The following is a 15,888-nucleotide window of genomic DNA, read 5'->3' as shown; positions in this document are numbered from 1 at the left end:
ACCGCCTCTCCTGCAGATCTGTAATCCTGGAGTCGAAATCTAAAGTGTTAGAAGCCGAGGTCCCTATCAAACGCATCATGACCTTCATTTACATGGTCTGATAAACACCACTGATATGTTTCATGTTACAGGCTTAACAATAAGACCATAAAACACTAGGGAAATCTTCACGTCATTACAGTCTAATATATCGCATTTCAGAAACAACGCAAACAGAAAGAAAACTTAACTTAATACAAAATAATATGCTTTGTTTAACAGATTCAGTGAAGGAAGTTTGTTAGCTTCAATTTCAAATGGGCTTTAAATAAAAAAAATGCTTGTTTTAATCTGGTTTATACCCATAAAATGAAGTTAATATGTGTGCATGTCAGGAACTGTCATTGCTGAAACCATCTTTCCCCGAGTGCTTCTTTTTTATGCAAAATATTTTGGAAAAGTATTGATTTTAGAAGGTCTGTTGTGCTTCGGGGCTGAGAGCTTTTGAAGGGGTTATCTGAAAGATCTCTGCAAGGTCGTTTTGGATGTCATGGTCATTCCTCTGATTTTCTCGCAATTAATCTTGTTCAATATAATCACAAACTCCAGCCTAAACTCTGCCTGCTATCGCTGCCCTCATTTCTCGTTACAATTCAGAGTGTTTCACCACCGGATTCTTAATTAATTCCCAGCCCCAATCTCCTACAGCCCTACACAGATTGTGAAGCGGAGATGAGCTCAGAGACACTAATGGCTTTCAACCTCCATGTTTTTCACAATTAAAATCTTCAGGCCTAAAAGCAAACACTCAAAGAGACAAAGGGGAGAGATTCATGATGTTTCCTCAGCTCGCAAATAAAATGTATTCATCATCACCTCCACCAGCCGTAACCCAGATGGCCAGAAAATTGGCTTTGTGTAGCGATGTGGATTCGGGCATGAATATTAATACGAGACAGATGTAAACGCATATTAATATGCTTTCAGGTTGCACAGCTCCAAATGATAATGTCTCCACTTAGAAAAGGATAAGAGCTGCATCCTGAAAACAATCCCTGCTTTCTGTCAGCTCTCCTGAAGGTGTGAGCAGGCTTCAGTTCCTCAAGGGTCGCATGATCCAGCAGTGATGGGCGGGTCATTCACCTGCCTGTCACTGCTATCTCTGTGCTTGCCTGTACTTTAATGGAAACGCGACCAGGATCTGACACTTTATAACGAATTAAGATTGCCTGCATTTTAGAAATCAAGCTTAGACACACTGTTAATTGAGCTAGTATGTGCAGAATACTATTACACTCACAGCACCGACGAAGATGTCTGTTGTCACACTGAATAGATTTAGATGAGCTTCATGGAGGGTTAATAGATGACAATCTCATGCGCATTTTCTGCAGCAACTGATCGGTAGATCAGTATTGCATGGAATTCCTGCACAGAAATAAATTGTATTGCACAGTGGGTTGTACACTGAATGAACGAACGTTCTGTGAATTTGCCTAAGTGGTTCTGGTCCATTTAGACAGTGGGTGCTCCCCCCCCCCCGCACTACAGACTGATTCATCGTACAGTCTAATGGTCAAAGTTAGGACTGACCTTATATATTCAAAATAAAATATAAACACTCGTTCCACTTCATAGTCTGCGATAACAAGGTAAGAAGCTCCTACTCCTAAGTTAAGCCCCGAGATTTGTATTCATTGGGCTGCTAAGGTAGCGCCAAATGCAGGGTGCAGTGAGAGCTGCCAGCTCGGACAGTAACATCACCGACACTCTCGGTGGATGTGCTTCTTCTCCGGGACCCCAACCAGATTCAAGATCCTCTATTTGTCTCTTATACATAAGCACGTCGGAATCCTTACTTACACTATCCAGTCAGTACTATATAACATCCAACAGTATTAGACAAAACAAAACAAGACAAACATTAAAGTACAGTAGGCGTAGGAATTTATGGGATTACTATAAAACAATCAGAAAAAAGGGTGAAACAGAAGATATGGCTAAGTAAATTATAAATATATGAAATAAATGTAAGGTAAATGAAAAAAAAATGGCGGAAAGAGGAATACGGCAGAGAAAAGTGTAACATGCAAAGCGTCGATCTGTCCTGTGATGTAAACTATACATTCTCCTTATTATATTAACAGTGCGAAGCTGATCCACTGCAAAGAGGCAGAGCAGAGCACCAATGTGCAGAATTAAGGACAAGCGCTAAAACAAGGACCATGACATTTATAAAGCTGTATGAAGATGGGGTTGCGGCAGCCTTTATATTCGTAGTAGGGCTGAGTTAGCAGGTTCATTTTCTCTCCACAGACGAATGAACCAGGAACCCCTTTCTTGAACCAAGCCCAACAAAGAGGCCCCTTCCATGCTGGACTGTACCTCCACAATCAGGCTCCGCCGTTGGGGCTTCTGTGGGGGTGGGTTCTCTGAACCCGGGGTCACGACATGCCCCGTCCGGCCTTTCAGTGACACCCTCATTTATCAGGCATATTGTTCTGTCCACAGACACGGAGCCGTTTGAGCTGTGCTCATTAGTTTGCTGCTCTGTGGCATTCCAGGTCCCTGTTTCCTGTCAAATTTACTATATTTTAGAAAATTCAATAAAAGTACGTAATTGAACAGAACGGGATAAAGTCACCCAATGATAGATGATGAGTTTAATCTAGCTGACGGGCCATTTACGCAGTCTATCCCAAGGATCTAGGGTCACAGTGAAGTCAGGGTTTGAATCACTTTCAGTTCTTTGTAGAAATAGACTCAGCAGACAGTTTCTATAAGATATTTCCACTTTGAGCTGTTCTACTTATTACTTCCATTCACGGTGTGATTTTAGCTTTCAGATACTGCCTTAAACAAACAGCTGAATTGTTCACAGAGGTACAGCGGTAACATTCCGTTGTTGTTCGAATGGGAATAGCACAGCTTGTTTGTTTCTTTGCACAAACAGCCGGAGTGTCTCCTGCTACCGTTTCCCACATTATTCCTGCATTCTCTGCTTTTCCGGGACGCTGTCATCTCTCCCCTTAAGCTGCAAGGCCGACCTCACCTTCAGGCTCACCGTGGCTGAGTTTTCGGCTCGAGATACATTTTTCATGCCGCTCCATTTCTTACATATGCATGCGCTCCCCGAATTGCCCATTCAAAATGCATTATGTGCAATTTTACGTGGTAAATGGCACCGTACCGCGGGCCTTGCACATCCCTCTGCATCTGCACGTTGTCTTGATAAATTACACAACTGAATGGGTTAGTGGGCCACATTTTATAAAGCGCTTTTCTGAGGAAGACTGAGGTATCGGCCGAGAGCGCGAGCAGATGCTACTCAGCGATAATTACATAAAACGGGGGGCGACCCCATGCTCCTATCGTCACAGCCGCGGCCAGCTTGCAAGTTGTTTTAGGGGAAGCTTGGACAACTGGCTCACTGATGGACTCTGACTTTGACCACAGTCTATGCCTTACTGTCACTAAAGAAGACATATTTTCTTTGTATTTTCTAATGTTAGCATACCTGGAGGCTGGGGGGGGGAGTGTTGGCCAGCCTTACTTACCGGTTTTTGATTCCTCTCCTCTCCCTCTGTTTCATGCACCATTTTGCATGATGCTGTAATGACCTCCATACACTTGCAGTGCCTTGGGCTGACTGTTGTTTGAAAGGCGCTATATTAACAATACATTGAATTCAAATCAAATAGAGGGGAAGGAGAACTTTCCATGTCCGGGCCAGAAATCCCTGGGAAGCACAGAGCAGGAGACGCACGCCTGGCTGGAAGCGAATCAAGTCGCTTGTCAGAAGGTCCCATCTGTCGCCCTCCTGATGAATGAGCAGGCAGCCTCTATATGACAGCAGCACACGCTGGAGCCCTCGTACCCCGGGCAGGGTTTGCCAGTCTCAGGGATATGAAGTTTCCGGACTGCTTGAATGCGCTGACACATGGTAGTAGGTGGTCTCCGAGATGTTCACTCTGTCATGCTCTTTTGGTCACTGTCTTCCCACAAGCTCAGGTTAAAATTCACTTGCTGTATCTATTTCCATCAGCCAGAATGCGTTGCTGCATACTAATCACTCACACTTACACTGATGTCCACCCATCCTCAGGGATAAAGCACTCACTGTTTTCATTTGCAGGCACATTTACTTTTTCAGAAACTCGTAAAGATAGTTATGAAAAGGCGGTTGATGTAAAATACCTGGAAGCTTGGTAGGTGGCCCTATCTCAGTCTCACCCAGATCTTGTTCCTTTTATTTTCGATCTTTACTTTTGACACGTCCTGTCTTACTCCCCCATGAGCCACACAGACACTGAGCAAACCTTGGAGTCTGAGCACAATGTCAGACAGAATCAAACTTTCCTGCAGCGGTTTTCAAGCTTAAGGGTCTCGCTCGGCGGAGATATCATCGGCGTCTGATGAAAGCCGTGTATGTCCACTCTCTGGCTCGATTGTGACTTTTTATCATAGAAGGAATACGCCCATTATCCTCTTACTCTTGTTAGCGTTTCACATCTAATTGACCAATGAAAAGATGTTTTGTAAAGTTATCTTTATGTTTGTCCTAGTTAGTATTGTTTGGATTACTTTACATCACTCATTTTAATAACTTAATGTTGATAGCGAAATAGCCAGCTAACTAACATCAGTGTTAATTGTGAATGTAAAGTGAGATTCGTGCGTATCCTGTTGACGCTGACATATTTGTCTTGCTGACGAAAACCGTTCACTATGGCTGTGTAAAGTTTTCCATTTGCGGTGCTAAAGGTGATTCATTATGTTGTTTAAGGTTCATTTTGTAAAGTAGTTTCTGAGAATTCGTGTTTTTTTTGCACTCCTGAAATTTTGGGGATTTTTGGAGATACCGTATGTGTTTTTCATTGGACAGTAATGATTATCATTGTCATTATTCTCCTGGCAACAGGACTCAAACCCACAGCGCACACCTGCTGCTCCCAGACTTCTGTGTCTCATTCTACTGTGACATTCTGCGATACGTTTGTTGCTGCATTGAAGCTTCTGTTTGAAGATACCAATTGAATATTCAATTCAATTCAATTTTATCTGCATAGCGCATTTTCACAAACCTACATTGTCTCGAAGCACTTTACATTCTCCCAACCCAAAGCGCCCAGTGATCAAGCCGACGGTGACAAGGAAAATCTCCCTAGAAGGAAGAAACCTTGGGAGGGACCAGACTCAAACGGGGAGCCCATCCTCCAGGGGCCGGTAGAGAAAGTCAAGTCAGTCGCACATACTATGTGTAAATACGCAGGATTTATATTTAAACAATAAACCTCCATCCAGAACCTTCTCATCTAAGTCACCGTCAGCGAATTATAAAAAAAAGAATATTTCTGCATTGAATCATTATTGGGTAGAGAATATCTCCCAGAATCCCTGCTGTATATGTGTGCATAAAATGTGTGTATTGTGTATGTGACATGTGTGGAACATGCGTACGTGCATAATATGTGTGTATCATGTGTGGAACATGCGTGCATGCATAACGTGTGTGTAGCATGTGTGGAACATGTGTGCATAATATGTGTGTAGCATGTGTGGAACATGCGTGCATGCAAAACGTGTGTGGAGCATGTGTGGAACATGCGTGCGTGAATAACGTGTGTGTAGCATGTGTGGAACATGTGTGCATAATATGTGTGTAGCATGTGTGGAACATGCGTGCATGCAAAACGTGTGTGTAGCATGTGTGGAACATGCGTGCGTGAATAACGTGTGTGTAGCATGTGTGGACACTACGCTTTGTTTCAGCGGGCCCCATCCAAACCCCTCCCCCCCATAGGTGCGATCAGTGAGAGCCTGTCGCCGTGGAGATGGAGCAGGACAGCACCCTCCCCTCTGGCCTCACATACTCTGTGACTATGCTTTACTTCTGAAAGCTGCACCTGCTTCTCCATTTGGAAACTATTTAGGAGACATCAAACTCCATCAGAGCAGGTGTGATTGCAGGCAGCCCTTCACTCTGCGAGCCAATTAGCCCCTGTCCTGACACGACTCTGCCCAGCTGCGAGCCGCCCCGGCGAGAGGGAATCCATTCAGGGCCGCCCAGGCAACACCTGAGTCCCCCGGCAGCCTAATAGCATGGCTCCAAGGGCAAACATGCGACAAAGGCATCGCATTCACCCCCCTACATCAGCCCACCAGCAACGGCAAAGCTATTTAGTCAAGAATACAAGAGCTAGAGAGTGGTAAATGGACGGGCGGGGGGATGCACTTTGTGATTCTCTGCCCCGGTTTCGGTTTGACGCGTGGGTGTGTGCGTGATCAGCCGTGGCTCTGGGTTGCCCATGCCCCCCCCCCACCCCCAGTAGGTTATTTATTCAGCCTCTTTGAGATGATGGGGGTGACACATCTGTCAGGCGGGGAGAGTCTGCTCGCCAAAAGGTCACCGGGAAAGACAGCAGCTGCTGAGGACGCGGCGCCGAGCCCCAAATAGCAGTGTCATTACAGGAGCACAGGTGGGGCCTACTCACCCTGCCCCCCCCAGGTGTGCCTCCCCACTGCAAGGTCAGGTTAAGCCACTCTGAGGGTGAAGCACGTTTGGCCATTACGCTAGCAACAACGTAAATTAATCCTGTAAATTAAGTAAAGTCGTATCATTTAAATAATCAAAAATATACTGCAATAGTGTTCTGTGTTTTGATCTCACCCAGGATATTTTTTGTTTTACTGGCTAAATGTTTTATAAAATTGAGCAAAACTGGTTAAAATGTGTTACATGACCTTGAAAGAAGGGTCGAATAGTGGTTATATAACCAGCATGGTAATCTCTGTTCATTCAACATGAAATTCTTATATTTCCAGGGTATATTTCTAAAAGAGGCATGCAAGTTTTTTTTACTTGATAAGAATGATTAATTTCAGAAGGTTTAGTAGGGTCCTTCTCTTCAGAATCACTCTTCTGTTCGGCAGCCTTGGAGTGGGTTTTCAGTTCTGATTGGTTCAGATGGACACATCCCTGAATGGACACACCTCTGATTGGTTCAGATGGACACATCCCTGAATGGACACACCTCTGATTGGTTCAGATGGACACATCCCTGAATGAACACACCTCTGATTGGTTCAGATGGACACCTCCCTGAACAGACACTCCTTTGAATTCTCCAAACTGGCAAATGTTTAATGGTCAAACACAAAGTTATATTTTATGAAGCCATCATTGATTTTACAATCCCTCTTCCGTCTTCTGAAACTAGGTTAAATAAACGTTAAATGAATGTCATTGTAGGCAATCTTCTAAATGCCTCCAATTAAATGCATCACATCAGATTGAAAAATTTGTGGAACTATAGCTATTTTTCTGGGCATTTAATGAAACGTGGGTAATGGCATCACACTAGTAACCTGATAGCAGTTATCCTGAAAAAACCCAAGGCCTTGTAAGCAGTACGGCTCCCTCAGTGATTACTCAGTTTTCATTTTTTTTACACTAAAATATTTCTTCTTCCAGGAAGGTAATCGAATTAAATGATATAACAAAGACAGAACCTGACTGAGTGTCATCTGGTTCATTTTCAGGTGAGGCGCTGAGTCCAGTTTCTCCGCGTCGACTGCGAAACAATAGCATTAATAATGAAAATGCGGTTTGTTTGTTTTTCCGCATGTAGCGCAGCCCGGCCTGGTCCCCGCTGCGCGGCAAAACACGAGGAAGCACAGATACTGCAGCCGACAGCGTCTGCAGGATGCTGCGACCCTCCTGGCTTGACGGAGGTAAATAGTGGTGCTCAGCACTTCTCGTGTGAGCACAGGAAAAGTGTGTTGCAGTGTTGACTTCAGTTGTAATATATAATCACAGGTGGAGATTTCACATGCATCCTGTAAGACTTGTATGAGGCACCAGGCTTGTTTTCAAGGGGCTGCCTGATGGTGACTGTCTGAAGCCCCCCCCCCCCCGCCCAGCAGTAACTTAACGATGGGGGAGCTTAACGCGGACGCCCCCCCCTCCCCCCCCCCCAAAATCGCTGATGTTTTTCCCCATAACCAAATTTTTGTAGCAGTGTTTCACCAGGTTTTGATTGATTTGACAATTTGCAGAGAACGTAGCTAAGTTTACTAAATTTTTGCAGGATATCTGTTCACACACACACGCACACACACACACACGCACACACACACACGCACACACACACACACACACACACACACACACACACGTTGGTAATTATACCTTTGTGGGGACTCCATTTTTTTCTATGGGGAAAACTCCAACCCCAAGTAAGCCCTACCCAGCCCTAACCATAACCATAAGTAACAAAACCGAATGTCTCCAAACTGGGATCTTAATATTGCAATTTTTGGCATTATAAGACACCAAATAAAAATCTGTAGAATATTTTTAAAAAGGAATAAGTAATGTTATGTGTTTCTCTTCTCTCTCGGCACGGTGGGAACGTGGGCTGGGTGATGTGGGTGATTCCCAGAAGGAAATCTGTCAACGTTCACTTGGATTAGTCAAATAAAGCTGACATAAGCAATGAAATAAATACTGTTAAATGAAGCCTCTGGGTAAAAGCTGTGAGCCGCTTTGCTGTTTGAGACCAGAATCCATACGGTGTCTTTTATCATTCACTAAGAGGCGGCGGCGCCGGGTGAGCAGCAGAGATCGTGTCTGTTTTGTTCGTTTCTGCGTCTTCTTCGGGCCTGTGGACCGAGCCTTTCTCTTGACCGCGTCTTTGTCCGGCTTCTTCGTCTTCGCGCGCCGGGCTGTGGGATAATCCTCTCTGATGGTCCCTGACAGCGCCACATAGCTCCTGACGTTAGCTTTTAGCTGTGCGATTTCTGTTGCTTTCGGCGCCTGTCATCCAGCACTGGGCAGGTCCCCCATGTCGCTTGACTAGTACCGTTTAAGACTTCAGGCACCACATGTGGATAATAAGATAAAGGCCACAACCGACATGAATAAATACATAAATTAAGAAATATAAATGAAAAGCGGGTGTGCATGTCATGTACATAATCATGTAGGGTGTCATTACTGGTTTTTAAATGCTGTACTGATGTGTCGCGCCTGGGGGTGGGGGCTGGCGTGTCAGGAGGGGGTGCTGTAGTGCTTCACGGCAGCAAGCAGGGAGGATCCCCCGCAGTACACAGCGTCGGAAGGAGCCAGAGGCTAAAGGTGTTTCAAAATAACGCCCTGGAGCAGATGGGCAGAATTTCTCTTAATGCTGCCTGTTCTGCTTCTCTAACTCTAGGTGGATCCAGGGTTGGTCCTATATTGCCTTCCTACTCGGGCATTTGCCATCATGTAAATCTGTCTTACTGACCATTGTTTGACTATCGCTTGTATGAATAATGGTGTCACCTCTGCGACAGAGGCTTGCAGCTCCTTTGACATCTTACCGTCTCTTTTGTTGAATCCCAACTTCCTTATCAAAGGACGAGCTGATGATTCCTGGCAGAGAGGGCCGTTTGTATAGCCCCTCGCCGAAGAGCGCCGCTCGGCAGTAAGCGGGGCGTCATCCTCGTTTAACTTTTCAACATGCGAGTTCCTCTCTTTCGGGGGGCTTCAGAGAGTCACGATCCCTCAGGCTGGTCGTGATCTCTCAGAGATGCGGTGTGTTTTGCTCCGAGACAGCGGGCTGGAGGAGAGAGAGGGAGGATGGGCCGGCGTGCCTGCAGAGATGGGCAGTGTGCCGCGTGGGCTCAGCAACTGCTGAGGTCAAGGCACGGGGCTGGGCTGGCCATATGGCTACTGCCAGAACCAGGCCACAGCTGTCAGCAGGGGGCTAGAGGAGGAACGAGGAGAAGGGAAATCCTCATGAACAGGGGCTGGTGGCGAGGCATGGGCTGTGATTGGCACAAATCACTCCCAACACCGGCACCGTCAACTGAGATATTATGGGAGAAAATAGGACGGTGGTGGGGGGGGGGTGCACCCTGTCAGCATGTGGGAGGGCAGTCACCGAGTCTCCAGGAGTCCAGTAGCTGCTTGATCGTGCCTCCCCCAGCTCCCCGCATTGAGGGTTGGCCGTTGTCTCTGGGAGAGCTCTGGAACGCCGGCATCCCGCATCTGGACCATGGCATAAATCCTCCGGAGCTTTAGATGATGTGAGGACAGTAGGACATTGAAAATAATGTCTGACCCCTTTTTTAGCACAATGATTACTGCTATTAGCCAACAGAAACTGCATTATTTAATATATTTCAACAGTTACAGTACATTATTATATAATTCCAAGAACCCAACTGTTATATCACACATGACAAAGAGAGTTACGTGTATGTGGGCTTGCATGAAAACAGGATTTTTATTTGCCTTTATTAATTATTATCTAGTGGTCAGACCCTGGTAAATGAAATGATTTCTTGCGTCTAAAAATGTCAGGAAACCGAAAAATGTTTTTGAATCATGGCCCCACAGGACACATCCGTAAGAATGCCGACTTTTTACGGGAATGATTAGGAGTGATGAAGGGACATCAAACGCAATGGTGCCTTTGTACCTTTCGCATGTTGATTCCTCCTAAAGCTCGCTAATTCGAAACAGAGATGCTCAATTATACGACATCCAATCTGCATATGCTAATTAGCATCATATTAATTATCTTTAAATTGGGTAATTAGGATCTCTCAATTAAAGCATTGTTCATTACATTAAATGCACGTGCGAGGCGTTTGAAGTTGCCGTGTGTCGCTTTGGAGGGCTGCAGGGAGGAGGAAGAGGAGCAGGACTGGGCTCGCTGCCATAACAGGACCAGGCGTCGCTTCCTTGTTTAATAATTCAGCCGACCCACGTCATATAAGGATGGTACCCACAGCTTTCCTGATTACCAAACATATGGTTTCATAATGAAAGCAGCCCTTGTAAAAGACTAATGACATGAAATAGGAGACGTCAGGCATCCAACAAAGGCATTACAAAGCCGCCATTACAAAGCCCACTTGGGCTCTTGCTGTTGGCTGCCGTTCTCCATGCATGTCTGCAGATAGCATAGTGATGGAGGACCTGCAATATGGATCAGAACATCAGAAAAGGGGTCTGCTCTTACGCTACACAATGTGCCTGCGCTATCATCAGCAGCCACCCCAACTGACAAATTGTAGCATTAGCAATCTACGGCAAAATTTGGCATCTGAGACAGCCTGTTCACTTGAGGAACTTTATCGTGGGGTCCATGAGATGTTTCTCGAGGAGACCTTTTTGTTCCCATTGCTCGCTCTGCAAGGCTACCTTTCAGACTGAATGCTGGCAGGACTCTGAATGCTGGCAGCTTTGTGCTGTAGGTGATTGCGCACTAAGAAATCCTCTTTCATCTCCGTTCAGTCAGAAATCTGAAAGCAGCGTGGAAAGAGGGCAGAGAGAAAAACATCTTGCTGGGTGAGGATTGGGGGCTGGATCCATTCAGTGGAGCGTCCCCAGTGGTGGAAGTCGGACTGAGGTGTTCTCATTAGGCTGGGTGGGCTTGGGCTTCATGGGCTACTTCAAGTCCCGGAAAGTTTAATAAGGCTGAGGATAACATACAAAGTATTATACGACACATATTTGGACCCCTTTATAAAACCTCATTAAAGGAGCTCAAGGAGAAGACTAAGGCCAATAGCACTTTACACCATTGCTGTGAACATCATATCTGTGCTGGTTTCAGTGAGTCAGCCATTAGCAGGACCGACATGGATTCTCTAGTTTGGAGCAAAACGCTAATGCACACGCTCCATGCAGCTCTACCCGATGTTTTGAAGTGCTGCTTGGTAACAGCGTGCCCACAGACCCCAATCACACCATGTGGTGAACAAGCTTCCACTAGGGGGAGATCTAGCATGACTTTTATAGCAACAATCGGGCATTACAGCTCAGATATATCAGGGCTAAAAACAAAGCCCAGATTTAAAATGGATTCTGATGCAACAAATGAAAGCATGTTCGTTTTGTTTTGATAAATTAATGTACAGTCCTGCATTCTGTTGATAATTTCATTTTGTGGAGGCCTTGCTATTGATTTCCCCTGCTTGCATATTCACACACATCGTCTCCCCTGGACACGGCGGTCTGACAGTGAGGCCAAGGGCGTGAAACACACGTATGAAATTTGCTTTTACCTTTTTCTTTTCTCAAAATTAAAAGCAGTATTAGATTAATTGGACGCCGGATAAAAGGCTTTCTTCTTTAAGCCCGCAGGGATTCAGGACACACAACACCGGCGCTTTGTACCTTGCCGCAGCCTGACTCTTCGCTGCAGACACAAAGCCGGAGTCTCCGCCGTTCAGAGTTCGGGGGGTTTCACTGAAGCAGACGCCCATGCATAGGGCTGCCTCAACGGCCACAGTTTGGCTTCATGCTCTCCATATCCTGTGGCTTAGACCTTTCTTGCTAACAAAACCCCGAATCTACAGTATCTCTTTCCATTGTGACAACCTGATGGCATTGTGGGTGATGGGTAAGGCTGTGACAGGGAAGTGAAGTATTCCGGATTTCTTGTGAGAGACAATGCCGTGTGGCTCTGTGACTCTCGCCATCAGTATGTCAATGCTCATTTACCATGTCAAGTGTTAATGTGCAGTACTGCATTTATACTGACAGTGTAATACTGAAATAATCATGCATAATACTATATTTATTGTGGTATAGTATTATACATGCAGCAGTTGCAGTGGTAATACAATAGTATGTAGTAGTATGTATTATTGAATTTGCAGTGTTAATATCCTGTATTGTCTTCATGGTGGTAGTGCTCTTATGAATTTGATGCTTATAGTTGAAGGTTAAGTATTTAACTAACATTAAATGTTAAAAGACGATTAACAAGAGCTAATAATTATGTGGTCAGGACTAGGAGGATTTAATACTGAATAGGAGCATTTTATAAATGCAATGGAAGCTGACATATAGAAAATTATGCAGAATTGCGCAATACCTACTTACTTTTTTTTTTTTAATCTTTGAAGTCAGTACTGGCATCCAGTATGTTTGAATAGCCACACACTTTTACTGGTGCCGATATAGGCAGATACACGGTTTTTCACCATACCACACAATCGTAATAAGTTCACCTCCAAAATGATCCACAGATCATTATCATCAGATGTTAAAAAATGTTTTAATACGATTGCAGTTGTCCAGTTGGTCACGTGAAAGTCTGCTCATCTGTGGATAGATCTCCTTTCACATGGAGACTTCATAAAGACTTCATAATCACACCCCCTGGTGAGGTGACAGCCTGATTGGATTTCTCAAGGAGTCGTGCGCATATATTTGCATTCTAATTAGCAACAATTTTTTTTTTCATGAAATCGATGGAAGCATAATGCTGCAGCTTCTAGACACACATGCCTGTGTGTTTCAGATGTAAAAACACTCAATACATTCAAGCGCCTTCTTTTATAGCAGTGTCCTAACAGCATCGAAATAACAGGTTTTTATCACGCTGTGGGGGACATGTGGCTCCCACAATGTAATATAAACATAATCCTAAGCATGCACACACACACACACACCAACCCCTGTTCTCAGTCACACAAGCGCTTCAACACAACACGCTCACACATACAGCTAAACACACAGACTCGCATGTGCCTGTTCCTGTTCCTGTTTTGACCATCTGAAAATCTTACACGAAGTCACAAACTGTCACACAATATCGTGCTCTATCACACACTATCACGTGCTCTCACACAATATCATGCCCTATCACACACTATCACGTGCTCTCACATAATTTGATGCACTGTTACACACTATCACGTGATTTGACACATTTTCATGCACTATCACGCACTATCGCACGATATCACGCACTACCACTCACTATCACGCGCTGTCACACATTATCATACGCTATCACAGACTATCACGTGATCTGACACATTTTCATGCACTATCACGCACGATATCACGCACTACCACTCACTATCACGCGCTGTCACACATTATCATACACTATCACAGACTATCACATGCGATCACGCACTATCATGCATTATAGCACTATATGACTCACGCTGCAGATTATTTTCACTGCTGCACGCATGCTGTAGTTTTAATTACAGGATTCACAATGAAACTCATGGACCCTGCTGGAAGCATTTGATTAGAAGAAGATGATGCGGAATAAACCCCATGAATATTTATGTCGGTTCCATGCTTATGTACAAATTGTACGCAGCATGAAAAATATTTGTGGGAATTTGGAAGTGCGCTGCTCCCAAAGCCCAATAGGGAAGTAGACTGGGAAGAAAGCGGAGCTTGGCTGCCTTGCCAGAGACGTGTATCCTGTGGATCCTCGCCCTGAGGCTGACTCAGCACCAGGGACGGCGGCATCCAGGCCAGCTGGGCGCACAGCGCTTCTCGGCCTTTTGGCTGAGAATAAATGTAGTGTCGGCGCAGTGTCTGGCTGGGTGAGTTAGGTCTCTGTGCCTGTGATTGGAAGCACTTTTATTTCATTCGTCAGGACATTCCTCTCCGGCTGCTATCGTGGCCCACGTTCAAAGTTCTTAGGGAAGATCTCTGATATCATCACACTCGGCCATGCCACCGTGAGCACAGAGCTCAGACAGGACCTTTAAAATGTGCAGGAAACATGACGGGGGATTGATTTGAAGCTGATGAAAGGATCTGAAACCTTTTTTTGGTCAGGTTCCTTCAGCGCGGCCCTCTTGGCCTCTCATTTTTGGGTGGAACATACTCGTCTTTCAGGGTTAATGCACGGCACCTGTGGAGCTCCGAGATCCCACACCGCCTACAGAAGGCTGTCGCAGCTTCTTAAACCTCACATGCGCCAGCAGCGAATGACGAGCGATGAACCTCACCTAAGTGCCGCGGTTTTTCTTCATTGCTGCTGCACGTGCCTCAAATGCCAATTAACATTTGCAAAACAACGAGTTGTATCTTTTTATTTTTTGTCAAAATGAATTATGTAGTTTCCCATTTTACAGTTTTTCTGAATCGCTAAAACACTAAACCCCATTCTCTAAACCAAAAGCTCAGTGGCCTGAACTCATTTATTGAATCATTCACTCTTTTGACAAATACCATAAACAATTTTCATCGAGTGAAACACGATTTTCAGATCCCATTGACCCTTATTGCAGAACTCTAAGCACATTGTCATGCGATAAAACACATTTTGCACTACACTGCACTTGTGATGCATAGCGGGAACCTCAAATAGCAAAAGGTAAACTCGAATAAAGCACAGCTGTCATAAAGTAAAAACAATGACTCAAAATTGATCACACTTGTTTAAAATGACGACACAGCAAAATACAGCTCAGAGTGCACGGGGTTGATGTTGGTTCATATCGACAATGGACAGAAACTATCAGACTTGCTGAGTAAGATGTGGGTTACAAGGAGGAAGAGGAGGGGGGCAAGGAGGAGGATGAAGAAGAGCAAGACAAAGAGGAGTAATTTCTGATGAAATTCAAGCTCGCATGAAGCCGTTGTACAGAATGTCCATTGAGCGCAACTCAGAAAGGGTCAAAGAGCTGCTTCCACTGTGTATGCAGTCAGACACATTTACAGTAGTCCAGATTTTTACAGTGTAATATCACTGTACAAACACTACTGTCAAACTCAATGACATCACAGTATGTAAAATGTATCAATCAATCAAGAGTGCATGTATACAGCATAGGTCTGTCTTTCTGTAACGCTTAAAATAACTGTGTCTATTTCTACATATAGAGAATGTTTGAATTAGATGCAATGGACGGACCCCATGAATACATTTTTGTGGATGAAGCAGGATTCAGTCTCACAAAGGCATGGTCATTACAGGGGCCATTGTTGAAGTCTCAGACCACAGGGTTCTATACCATCTACACTAGGGGTTCAGTACCATCAGGTCATACTGGGGCCATATAACACCCAGCATCTTCTTACATTTCTTTGTGGTCCTCAAGATGTCTTGTTTGAACTTGAGCAACAGGATCATCAGTTGATTGAGCTTC

Source organism: Brienomyrus brachyistius, chromosome 23 (assembly GCF_023856365.1).
Source record: "Brienomyrus brachyistius isolate T26 chromosome 23, BBRACH_0.4, whole genome shotgun sequence".
Taxonomy (NCBI): Eukaryota; Metazoa; Chordata; class Actinopteri; order Osteoglossiformes; family Mormyridae; genus Brienomyrus; species Brienomyrus brachyistius.
Note: the sequence above shows the minus strand (reverse complement) of the source record.